Source organism: Monodelphis domestica, chromosome 5 (assembly GCF_027887165.1).
Source record: "Monodelphis domestica isolate mMonDom1 chromosome 5, mMonDom1.pri, whole genome shotgun sequence".
NCBI lineage: Eukaryota > Metazoa > Chordata > Mammalia > Didelphimorphia > Didelphidae > Monodelphis > Monodelphis domestica.
The window spans coordinates 101,729,313-101,741,926 of record NC_077231.1 but is presented as its reverse complement, the minus strand read 5'-3'; the positions used below and the strand labels follow the sequence as shown (position 1 = coordinate 101,741,926).

Below are 12,614 nucleotides of genomic sequence, written 5' to 3'. Positions count from 1 at the left end.
CCCCCAGGCCTCAGACCTGGCCCTTCCAGGGGTCCCTGTCCCCCTCTTCCCCCCAAGGCCTCCTGAGCAGGCTGGGCTTGAAACCCAGGACCCATGAGATGCTCTGGAAGGAATCAAGGCCTCACCCCTATTTCACCCTCCAAGAATGAGAACCATGAAACAGTCGGGTTCGTAAGGCCTTGGGCAGCCTGGGTGGGGATCCAGCCTGGCTTGGGGTGACGCCAGCTGGCTCCTCCTACCAGGCTGGCTGCTTCTCTGCCTCCACCTAGCAGCCAGCCGGAGAGTCCTACCTGGAGGGGACAGGTGTGTGCATCTCTGCAGGGCCTCCTGGATCATCCCTCAGGTAACTACTACCTGCTGAGAGAACTCGGTGGGAGGCGATGGGCTGCGCCCAGCAAAGAGGAGAGGGGCCAGGGAGCGGGGTGCTCTGCAGGGAAGGGAAGGAGGGGGTCCTCTCCCCAGAGGAACGAGATGGGAGGCCAGGGAGAGGGCAATAATGGGCTTGGACTCAGGAGGACCTGGCTTGGAGTATGGTGTGATCCTGGAGAAACCACCCAACTTCTCTGTGCCTCAATTTTTCTCCTCTGTCAAATGGGAAATAATTTGCTACCTGATTGTCAGGGTTGTCATAAAGAAAGCGCTTTGTAATCTATAAAGAACTATCAAAACAGGTCTTTGATTTTGTCTAGATCTCTAAGGAACTCTCAGTACAGAGATTCTCTAACAATGGGGATCAGAATTGTTCAGCAACTTAGAATTTTAAGCATGACTTGTACAGAATCACACAGCTAGGAAGTGTCTGAGGCCAGATTTGAACCCAAGTCCTCCTGACTCCAAGCCTGGCACTCTATCCACTGTGCCACCCAGCTGCCCAGAGAATGGTTTTCTAAGGTTGTCTTTTTAAAAAACCCTTACTTTCCATCTTAAGAGTCAATACTGTGTATTGGCTCCAAGGCAGAAGAGCGGGAAGGGCTAGGCCAAGGGGGTCAAGGGACTTGTTCAGGGTCACCCAGCTAGCAAGTGTCTGGGGTCACATTTGAACCCAGAATCTCCTGTTTCCAGGCCTGGCTCTCAATCCACTGAGACACCCTGCTTCCCCCCACCTCACGGCATAGTTGACAGCCTAGTTCATCCTCAGTAAGCTGAGGATGCTGGACGAGATTTTGAGAATCATTTCAATGTTGAATATTCTGTGTTCTAAGGTCTCCGGTAGGGCTGACATTCTGTCTTCTAAGCTCCTTCCTGGATGTGAGAAGCTCTTTCCTAGCTTGGATGTTCCCTGTTTTGAGGTCCTTCCTATTTTGGATATTATGTGTTTTAAGCCCCTCTCCTGACATTCTCTGTTCTAATAGCTCTCTGATAGCTGTTGTTCTCAGTTTGAAGATCTCATTTAGCTCTGAAATTCTTGGTTCCAAGATCCTTCCCAACTCTGACATTTTGTTCTAAGATCTTTCTAAAATCCCTCCTTTCTCTAAAATTCTGTGTTCTAAGGTTCCTCTGCTCTGACAGTCTATGTCCTAAATTCACACCTAGTTTTGACCTTCTTTGTCTGAAAGGTCCTCCCAGCTCTGATATTCTGTGTTCTAAGGTGCCTTCTGCCTCCGAATTCTTCAGTTTCAGATCCCTTCCTGCTCTGACATTCTTTGTTTTATGGTCCCTCCCAACTTTGATCTTTTATATTCTAACATGTTTTCTAGCTCTTACATTCTATGTTCTAAGATTCTCCCCAAATGGGGTATTCTCTGGTCTGAAATCCTTCCCATCTCTGAAATTCTATGTTCTAGGATTCCTCTGCGTTTTAATGTTCCATGTTCTAAGCCCTGAACATTCCATGCTGCAGCTCTGACATTCGTCTTCTAATGTCCTTCCTAACTCTTATGTTTTATGTTCAAAGGTCCCTTCTAGCTCTTAGATTACATGCTCTAAGGTATCTCTCAGTTATGATATTTCCTGTTCTAAAGTCCTTCTTGGCAATGACATTTCCTTTTCTAAGATCCCTCCCAGCTCTGCCATTCCCTGTTCACAAGGCCCTTTGAGCTTGGTCATTCCCCATTCTAAGCTTCCTCTCAGCTCTGATGTCCTACTTTTCAAAGTCTCTTCCAGATTCCAAGTTCTAGGGTTCTACCAAATGCAGAAGGCATGCAGAATGCAGAGTGCCTTGGAGAGCCTGGGCCTCCATTTCCCATCTCTGTCCAATGAGGAGTCTGGACTAGCTGATCTCTAGGGTCTACTCTTGCCCAGATAGTCCTTGAACCCTTTTGGGTCGGTGTGCTCAGTAGACAGGGGATTCAACTGGAGGCCCGAACATCTCTTTTCATCCTCATCTGACGTTTTTGGGGGGAATCCCTTAACCTCGAAAAGCCTCCGTTTCACCATTTGGACCAGGAGAGGGTTGATCTAGGCCAGTGATGGGCAACCTTTTGAGGTTGGTGTGTCAAAATTCACCAAAAAACCGAGCCTAACTTGGGTGGTGTCACTTTGAGAAAAAAACGTCCTTCTCGGCATGCGGCCCCACATGTCTCTGTATGTGGCTGTGGATCATCAAAAATGACTACACACACGTGCCATAGGTTCGCCATCACGGAAGGTATTCTCGAAGGCTCTGTCCAGCTCTCGAGTTTCTGAAATCTCTAGTCAGGCCAGATCCCCTTCTGTCTTGGGCTTCCAGGTCTCTGGCCTGCACAGGTCTGGGGATGCTTTGGGGATGTTTACTGGACATGCTGAAAGGCATGAAGGGATTGCATGGAGTTTTCGTTGCTGCTTTGGCACAAAGTATGATCAGCAAGAACACGAATCACAACGGCTAAAGGAATGGCAATTGGGAATTCTTGGATGTCCTGGGAATGTCTTTGGGATGGAAGGATGTGGTTCTGAGGAGAAGTTGACAAAAGGAGAATGATGGTGAAGGTGGAGGGTGGGAAAGTGGGGGAGGCATTTCAGAAACCAGCTAATCAATCAATGGATTCATGACTCCATATTAGGCACCAACTGCGTGCCGAGCAGTGAGGTTATGGAGATACAAAGGGAGAGAATCTGACTCTCTGTTTATTATCCCCCACCATGTCCAAGGATCCGTCGCAGGAAGTGGGCATGCAAAGATGAAATGGGTATGGTCCTTGTCTGTAGGGAACTTGAAGTATGTGTGGGGTTGGGGGGAAGGGAATGTAGCACTGGCATGATCCAAGATGGCATGTTGTTGTTGCTGTTGTTGTTGTTGAATAGTTTTTTAATTGTGTCCAACTCTTGATGACTTCTTGGCAAAGAACCTAGAGTGGTTGGTCATTTCCTTCTCCGACTCACTTGAAAAATGAGGAAACTGAGGCCAACAGGGTGAAGTGACTTGCCCAAGGTCACTCAGCTAGTAAATTCCTGAGGCCAGCTTTGAACTTAAGAAGATGAGGCCTGGCATTCTCTCCATGGTGCCACTCAGATGCCCAGGAGGCTTGGAACTAGGAACAAATCCCTTTAGGAAAATTTGGCAGACAGAATGAATGAATGAATGAATGAAAGAAAAAGCATGTATTAAGCCCTATGTGCCCAGCACTGTGCTAGACACCAGAGATTTAAATGGAAAAGTTAAGACAGCCCTGTCCCTGTGGATGGGACCATCATCCCCCCAGTGCCATCCTTAACTCCTGGCCCTCTCTGACCCACTCCCCCATTCACCTGGTGTTGCTTCTGCCTTTATACCAGCCCTTGTCTCCTCTGATGCCTGCCCTGCTCTGGGGTAGAGCCTCACCCTTTCACAACTGGACTATGGCCACAGGGGCCCGGGGGAGCCTCCTTGCCTCCTCCCTCCAGTTCATCCTCCCCTCAACCACCCAATGAGCTTCCTAAAGTCAGGTCCAACCATCATGCTCCATCTCGGTGGCTCCCCATTTCTTACTGTGGCTCTTCCCTTCCCTCCCAGTCTTCTCTGGCTTTTGGCAAAACTGGCTGTGTGACCCTGGGCAAGTCACTTGACCCCCATGGCCTAGCCCTGTCCACTCTTCTGCCTTGGATCCAATACACACTATTGACTCCAAGATGGAAGGTCAGGGTTAAAAAAAAAGAAGTAGGGTTTAATAGTTAAAAGAAGTAAGGATTAAAAAAAAAGTAAGCAGAGTGTTCAAGGGAAAGAGGGAATTGGAGGGGGAAGGAAGGAGGGGACGTGGCCCCCACGCCTCCCCGCTGCGCTGCGAGGGGGCCTGTGGACGCCGAGGAAGGAGGGGCGCTGATACTCCAAATGAAAAGGACTCTACTTTGGAAGGAAAAGAGTCTGTGGGCTTGGGGGCGGAGGGCAGAGTGGGGCAGCCATAGGGCCCAACACACAGGCCGACATGGTCGCGATGGGGAGTCTCCTAGCCATGCTCATTGCTTTAGGCAGGTTATTTTGGCAGCTCTCTGAAGCGTAGGTGGATGAGGACCCAGGCAGGGAAGGGGAAGGCTGAGCAGGGCCTGCCGGTGGGGAGAGAAGCTTTGGAGGACCGGCAGGACCAGAAATCGGGCTTTGTTGGGCCTGGGAACACCGGAAGCAGCTGGGGACAGACTGAAGAGAGGGAGGAGAATAGAGCCCAGAATCTGAGTTTAGAGGGACCCGAAGGCACTAACTGATCCCTGAACAGAGATCTCTTCTACCACCATCTCTGACAAATAATCTTCCAGGCTCAGCTTAAATACCTTCAGGGATGGGCACCTCACTACCTCTCCAGAGGGTGCTCTGCTTCCACTCCTCGGCTTTTAGGAGCACTCAGAGGCACAGATGACCGTGCCTGCTCTCCGGGGAGCTGACTCTGCTGCAAGCCCAGTGGCACGTATCATTTTGAGGCTAAGGCTGAGCCCTAGAGACGGGGAGAGGCTGCAGGGCGACCTCCTCGGGCCACGTGGATCTCAGGGGCCGGAGGGGCTCAGAGGCAGCCCCCCAGGGCCACGTGGGAGCACAGGAGCCATCAGGAGAGGAGAAGCAATGAGATCATTCCAGGGAAGCCTATAAAGGGAGGGAGGGAGGGGGCCAGGCTGGAGCCCTGGACAGCGTCCACTGAGAGGGAGAGGCAGGGCAGGGCCCAGGCAGGGGGCAGAGGTAGGGGAGGGTCTGGAGGGAGGGCGGGGGAGGAGCTCAGGTGGGAGGGGACCCGGGCCAGGAAAGGAAGATCGGCTGAGGAGGACGAGCCCAGAGCCAAGCTCTCTAGACTGGGCCAGGAAGAGGCAGCCGGGGACCCTGGCGGGCCCTTTCTGAGCCAGGTTGGCCGTCTGGGGCACTTGGGAGCCAAGGAGCATCCAGGAGCATCCAGGTGTGCGGGAAGGGGCAGGTGCGTCCTGGGCTGGGGGCAGGGGGAGGAGCCTGGGGACGGCTCAGCTCTGCTGGGGTCCCTCCTGGGGCAGGACAAGGGCCACCAAAGGCTCTCTCCTGTCCCTCAGAGCCGGGACCAAGACCGGGCAGCAAACTCCTCCTAGAGCTGGCAGGGCTCCTCTTCCCTGCTGCTTCGCATCTGCTCACTAAGTGACACTGAGATGCCAGGCATGGCACTGAGCACGGGGCCACAAGGTTCAAGGGCCAGGGCAAGCTGGGGCCTCAAAGAAGGCTCCGATTTAGAGGCTACGCTGACCTTCGATGGGACGTGGCCTTAGAACAGGGGATGTCAGGGCTGGAGAGACCCTTAGAACAGGGGATGTCAGGGCTGGAAGGACCCTTAGAACAGGGGATGTCAGGGCTGGGGAGACCCTTAGAACAGGGGATGTCAGGGCTGGGGAGACCCTTAGAACAGGGGATGTCAGGGCTGGAAGGACCCTTAGAACAGGGGATGTCAGGGCTGGGGAGACCCTTAGAACAGGGGATGTCAGGGCTGGGGAGACCCTTAGAACAGGGGATGTCAGGGCTGGAGGGACCCTTAGAACAGGGGATGTCAGGGCTGGGGAGACCCTTAGAACAGGGGATGTCAGGGCTGGAGGGACCCTTAGAACAGGGGATGTCAGGGCTGGGGAGACCCTTAGAACAGGGGATGTCAGGGCTGGAGGGACCCTTAGAACAGGGGATGTCAGGGCTGGGGAGACCCTTAGAACAGGGGATGTCAGGGCTGGAGGGACCCTTAGAACAGGGGATGTCAGGGCTGGGGAGACCCTTAGAACAGGGGATGTCAGGGCTGGAGGGACCCTTAGAACAGGGGATGTCAGGGCTGGGGGGACCCTTAGAACAGGGGATGTCAGGGCTGGAAGGACCCTTAGAACAGGGGATGTCAGGGCTGGAGTGACCCTTAGAACAGGGGATGTCAGGGCTGGGGAGACCCTTAGAACAGGGGATGTCAGGGCTGGGGAGACCCTTAGAACAGGGGATGTCAGGGCTGGAAGGACCCTTAGAACAGGGGATGTCAGGGCTGGAAGGACCCTTAGAACAGGGGATGTCAGGGCTGGGAAGACCCTTAGAACAGGGGATGTCAGGGCTGGAGGGACCCTTAGAACAGGGGATGTCAGGGCTGGGGAGACCCTTAGAACAGGGGATGTCAGGGCTGGGGAGACCCTTAGAACAAGGATGTCAGGGCTGGGGAGACCCTTAGAACAGGGGATGTCAGGGCTGGAAGGACCCTTAGAACAGGGGATGTCAGGGCTGGAAGGACCCTTAGAACAGGGGATGTCAGGGCTGGAAGGACCCTTAGAACAGGGGATGTCAGGGCTGGAGTGACCCTTAGAACAGGGGATGTCAGGGCTGGGGAGACCCTTAGAACAGGGAATGTCAGGGCTGGGGAGACGCTTAGAACAGGGGATGTCAGGGCTGGAAGGACCCTTAGAACAGGGGATGTCAGGGCTGGAAGGACCCTTAGAACAGGGGATGTCAGGGCTGGGAAGACCCTTAGAACAGGGGATGTCAGGGCTGGAGGGACCCTTAGAACAGGGGATGTCAGGGCTGGGGAGACCCTTAGAACAGGGGATGTCAGGGCTGGGGAGACCCTTAGAACAGGGGATGTCAGGGCTGGGGAGACCCTTAGAACAGGGGATGTCAGGGCTGGGGAGACCCTTAGAACAGGGGATGTCAGGGCTGGAAGGACCCTTAGAACAGGGGATGTCAGGGCTGGGAAGACCCTTAGAACAGGGGATGTCAGGGCTGGAGGGACCCTTAGAACAGGGGATGTCAGGGCTGGGGAGACCCTTAGAACAAGGATGTCAGGGCTGGGGAGACCCTTAGAACAGGGGATGTCAGGGCTGGAAGGACCCTTAGAACAGGGGATGTCAGGGCTGGAAGGACCCTTAGAACAGGGGATGTCAGGGCTGGAAGGACCCTTAGAACAGGGGATGTCAGGGCTGGAGTGACCCTTAGAACAGGGGATGTCAGGGCTGGGAGACCCTTAGAACAGGGAATGTCAGGGCTGGGGAGACGCTTAGAACAGGGGATGTCAGGGCTGGAAGGACCCTTAGAACAGGGGATGTCAGGGCTGGAAGGACCCTTAGAACAGGGGATGTCAGGGCTGGGAAGACCCTTAGAACAGGGGATGTCAGGGCTGGAGGGACCCTTAGAACAGGGGATGTCAGGGCTGGGGAGACCCTTAGAACAGGGGATGTCAGGGCTGGGGAGACCCTTAGAACAGGGGATGTCAGGGCTGGGGAGACCCTTAGAACAGGGGATGTCAGGGCTGGGGAGACCCTTAGAACAGGGGATGTCAGGGCTGGAAGGACCCTTAGAACAGGGGATGTCAGGGCTGGGAAGACCCTTAGAACAGGGGATGTCAGGGCTGGAGGGACCCTTAGAACAGGGGATGTCAGGGCTGGGGAGACCCTTAGAACAGGGGATGTCAGGGCTGGGGGGACCCTTAGAACAGGGGATGTCAGGGCTGGAAGGACCCTTAGAACAGGGGATGTCAGGGCTGGAAGGACCCTTAGAACAGGGGATGTCAGGGCTGGGGAGACCCTTAGAACAGGGGATGTCAGGGCTGGAAGGACCCTTAGAACAGGGAATGTCAGGGCTGGGGAGACCCTTAGAACAGGGGATGTCAGGGCTGGAAGGACCCTTAGAACAGGGGATGTCAGGGCTGGAGGGACCCTTAGAACAGGGGATGTCAGGGCTGGAGGGACCCTTAGAACAGGGGATGTCAGGGCTGGAGGGACCCTTAGAACAGGGGATGTCAGGGCTGGAAGGACCCTTAGAACAGGGGATGTCAGGGCTGGGGAGACCCTTAGAACAGGGGATGTCAGGGCTGGGGAGACCCTTAGAACAGGGAATGTCAGGGCTGGGGGGACCCTTAGAACAGGGGATATCAGGGCTGGGGGGACCCTTAGAACAAGGATGTCAGGGCTGGAGGGACCCTTAGAGCAGGGAATGTCAGGACTGGAGGGACCCTTAGAACAAGGATATCAGGGCTGAAAGGACTCTTAGAACAAGGATGTCAGGGCTGGGGGGACCCTTAGAACAAGGATGTCAGGGCTGGGGGGACCCTTAGAACAGGGATTGTCAGGGCTGGAGGGACCCTTAGAGCAGGGAATGTCAGGGCTGGAGGGACCCTTAGAACAAGGATATCAGGGCTGAAAGGACTCTTAGAACAAGGATGTCAGGGCTGGGGGGACCCTTAGAACAAGGATGTCAGGGCTGGGGGGACCCTTAGAACAGGGGATGTCAGGGCTGGAAGGACCCTTAGAACAGGGGATGTCAGGGCTGGGGGGACCCTTAGAACAGGGGATGTGAGGGCTGGAAGGACCCTTAGAACAGGGGATGTCAGGGCTGGAGTGACCCTTAGAACAGGGGATGTCAGGGCTGGGGAGACCCTTAGAACAGGGAATGTCAGGGCTGGGGAGACCCTTAGAACAGGGGATGTCAGGGCTGGAAGGACCCTTAGAACAGGGGATGTCAGGGCTGGAAGGACCCTTAGAACAGGGGATGTCAGGGCTTGGGGAAGACCCTTAGAACAGGGGATGTCAGGGCTGGAGGGACCCTTAGAACAGGGGATGTCAGGGCTGGGGAGACCCTTAGAACAGGGGATGTCAGGGCTGGGGAGACCCTTAGAACAGGGGATGTCAGGGCTGGGGAGACCCTTAGAACAGGGGATGTCAGGGCTGGGGGGACCCTTAGAACAGGGGATGTCAGGGCTGGAAGGACCCTTAGAACAGGGATGTCAGGGCTGGGGAGACCCTTAGAACAGGGGATGTCAGGGCTGGAAGGACCCTTAGAACAGGGAATGTCAGGGCTGGAGGGACCCTTAGAACAGGGGATGTCAGGGCTGGAAGGACCCTTAGAACAGGGGATGTCAGGGCTGGGGAGACCCTTAGAACAGGGGATGTCAGGGCTGGGGGGACCCTTAGAACAGGGGATGTCAGGGCTGGGGAGACCCTTAGAACAGGGGATGTCAGGGCTGGAAGGACCCTTAGAACAGGGGATGTCAGGGCTGGAAGGACCCTTAGAACAGGGGATGTCAGGGCTGGGGAGACCCTTAGAACAGGGGATGTCAGGGCTGGAAGGACCCTTAGAACAGGGGATGTCAGGGCTGGAGTGACCCTTAGAACAGGGGATGTCAGGGCTGGGGAGACCCTTAGAACAGGGAATGTCAGGGCTGGGGAGACCCTTAGAACAGGGGATGTCAGGGCTGGAAGGACCCTTAGAACAGGGGATGTCAGGGCTGGAAGGACCCTTAGAACAGGGGATGTCAGGGCTGGGAAGACCCTTAGAACAGGGGATGTCAGGGCTGGAGGGACCCTTAGAACAGGGGATGTCAGGGCTGGAAGGACCCTTAGAACAGGGGATGTCAGGGCTGGGAAGACCCTTAGAACAGGGGATGTCAGGGCTGGAGGGACCCTTAGAACAGGGGATGTCAGGGCTGGAAGGACCCTTAGAACAGGGAATGTCAGGGCTGGAGGGACCCTTAGAACAGGGGATGTCAGGGCTGGAAGGACCCTTAGAACAGGGGATGTCAGGGCTGGAGGGACCCTTAGAACAGGGGATGTCAGGGCTGGAAGGACCCTTAGAACAGGGGATGTCAGGGCTGGGGAGACCCTTAGAACAGGGGATGTCAGGGCTGGGGGGACCCTTAGAACAGGGGATGTCAGGGCTGGGGGGACCCTTAGAACAGGGGATGTCAGGGCTGGAAGGACCCTTAGAACAGGGGATGTCAGGGCTGGAAGGACCCTTAGAACAGGGGATGTCAGGGCTGGAAGGACCCTTAGAACAGGAGATGTCAGGGCTGGGAAGACCCTTAGAACAGGGGATGTCAGGGCTGGGGAGACCCTTAGAACAGGGAATGTCAGGGCTGAAAGGACTCTTAGAACAGGGGATGTCAGGGCTGGAGGGACCCTTAGAGCAGGGAATGTCAGGACTGGAGGGACCCTTAGAACAAGGATATCAGGGCTGAAAGGACTCTTAGAACAAGGATGTCAGGGCTGGGGGGACCCTTAGAACAAGGATGTCAGGGCTGGGGGGACCCTTAGAACAGGGATTGTCAGGGCTGGAGGGACCCTGAGAAGAAGGATGTCAGGGTTGGAGGGACCCTTAGAAGAGGGGATGTCAGGGCTGGGGAGACCCTGAGAACAAGGATGTCAGGGCTGGAGGGACCCTTAGAACAGGAAATGTCAGTGGCTGGGAGGACTCTTAGAACAGGAAATACTGCTGAGAGGAATTTTAGAACATGGAATATCAGAGCTGGGAGGGATATTTTCAAGGAGAGAATTTCAGGGCTGGGAGAACCTTTAGAACTGAGAATGTCAGGACTGGACGGGAAATTAGAACATGGAATGTCGGGAGCGAGAGGTCCTTTAGAACACAGAATCCCAGAACTCACAGGGTCCGGTGCTGGTAGTACGGGTGCCATGTCCTTAGAGCATGGAGCTTCGTCTAAGCCCAGCCCAGAGAGGATGTGAATGTGTCCAGAGCAGGTGCAAAGACGGGCAGGGAGATTAGGTGGTGGGGGGTGATGGGTGCTTCTTGCCGGAGCCAGGAGGGCTTCCTGAGGAGGTAAGTGTTCTGAGACAAGTCTTAAAGGACCTGAGAGACCTGAAGAGTGGAGGGGACGGAGAACAGAACTAGGGAAATGGAAGCTCCAGGGAAGGCCTGGGATGGCGACATGAGCATCTAGTCTGGTTCTCAGCTGAGCTTTGCCAAAGTGAACAGAGGCGTGGAGAGGGGGAAAGACAAGTGGATTTGCAGCCTCAGATCCAAGACTTCGTTTATGCACCGGCCTCCTTGGGCTGCAGAATCAGCTTGTATACCTCTAGGGATGGGGAACTCCCTCCCTCTCTCAGGCAGCCCATTGCCTTCTGGAAGGGCGCTGAATGTGAGGGAGTTTCTCCTTTATAATAGGCTGAAGTCTGTCTGCAGATCTGAGGGATGGCAGGGAAGCCAGGCTGTCTGGATGGAGCAGAGGGTGGGGGAGCCGTGTTGAAGGAGGGAAAGCAGAAAGCCCTTCACACCCCCAGCTTGGCTCTGCCAGGGGCCCTCTGCTGGGCCTGTGGCTCCCCAAACTTCCCCCGGATTCCCTCCGCCCACACCCAGAAGAATGTTCTGGTGAGAGCCTGGTGTGTGCTGGAGCTCCGGATTGGGGACTTGTCGGCTTCCTTCCCCGGGGCGGGAGGGGAGAACACAGAGACTCCGCACTGGGGCCCAGTAAGGCTCCCCGAGTAGGCGGCAGGAATTTCTGTCTCTTCTGGTTAACTCAAGGCTTGCCCTGCAGAGGCACCTTGGCTTCCCGCTTCCAAATCCCCCCTCAGGGGCTTTTGGCCTATGTGACCCTGGGCAAGTCCTTTCACTTGCCTGGGCCTGTTTTCTTTTTTGTAAAATGAGGTTCACCTGCTCTAAGCTGGGCTCAGCTCTTCATTTATGGGCCTGGGTTCAGATTCTGGCTCTGCCGGGGTAGTCTTCATGGACTTGAGGTTCTCCAGGATCATTAAACTGAGAGCTGCAAAGGACCTTAGAGGCCACTAGACCCACTCCCTCATTTTCCACATGAGGAAACTGAGGCACACAGGGACAAAGGGACTTGCTCACACTGTCTGTAAGTGTCTCAAGATGACCTCCAAGACTCCTGCCAGGCCTACATCTCTGACTCTATTATCCTAAATCTCTTAAGCTTCCTGGTTGTTTCCTCATCAATATATTGAGGGAGTTGGAATAAATGACCCCTAAGGTTTCTTCTGAATAGCTGGGTACACTGGCCCTGGATCCAAGAGAACCTGAGCTCAAAACTGGTCTCAGATACTTTCTAGCTGTGTGACCCTGGGCAAGTCACTTTACTCTGTTGACCTCAGTTTCCTCAACTGTAAAGTGAACCAGAGAAGGAAATGGCAAACCACTCCAGTATCTCTGCCAAGGAAACCCCAGATGGGGCCATGGAAAGTTTACACAGGACTGAAAAACCACCAAACAACCAAAGCTCTCTTCTAACTCTAGAATGAGGGGTGCTTAACTTGAAGTCCATGAGCTTGATTTTCTTTATATGTATGTAATTGCTACCTTTCATTTTAGGATCCATACTAAGTATTAGGTCCTTCCTTCCTTCCTTCCCTCCCTCCCTCCCTCCTTTCCTCTCTCTCTCTCTTCCTTCCTTCCTTCCCTCTTTCTCTCTTCCTCCATCTTTCTCTCTTCTCTCTTTTCTCTTCCTTCCTTCCTTCCTTTCTCTTCCTTCCTTCCTTTCTCTTCCTTCCTTTCCTCCCTCCCTTTTTCTTTCTTT

General features: G+C 54.6%; 1 protein-coding gene across 1 annotated transcript in view; it reads left to right on the top strand.

Annotated features, from left to right (window-relative positions):
• Positions 1-303: 303 nt before the first annotated feature.
• CSNK1E (casein kinase 1 epsilon) overlaps positions 304-12,614 on the top strand; it is a 73,806-nt gene continuing 61,495 nt past the window's right edge. Inside the window, exon 1 of the mRNA XM_056798935.1 lies at positions 304-343. The gene's annotated coding sequence lies outside the window, so the exon portion shown is untranslated. The remainder of the gene's footprint in view (positions 344-12,614) is intronic.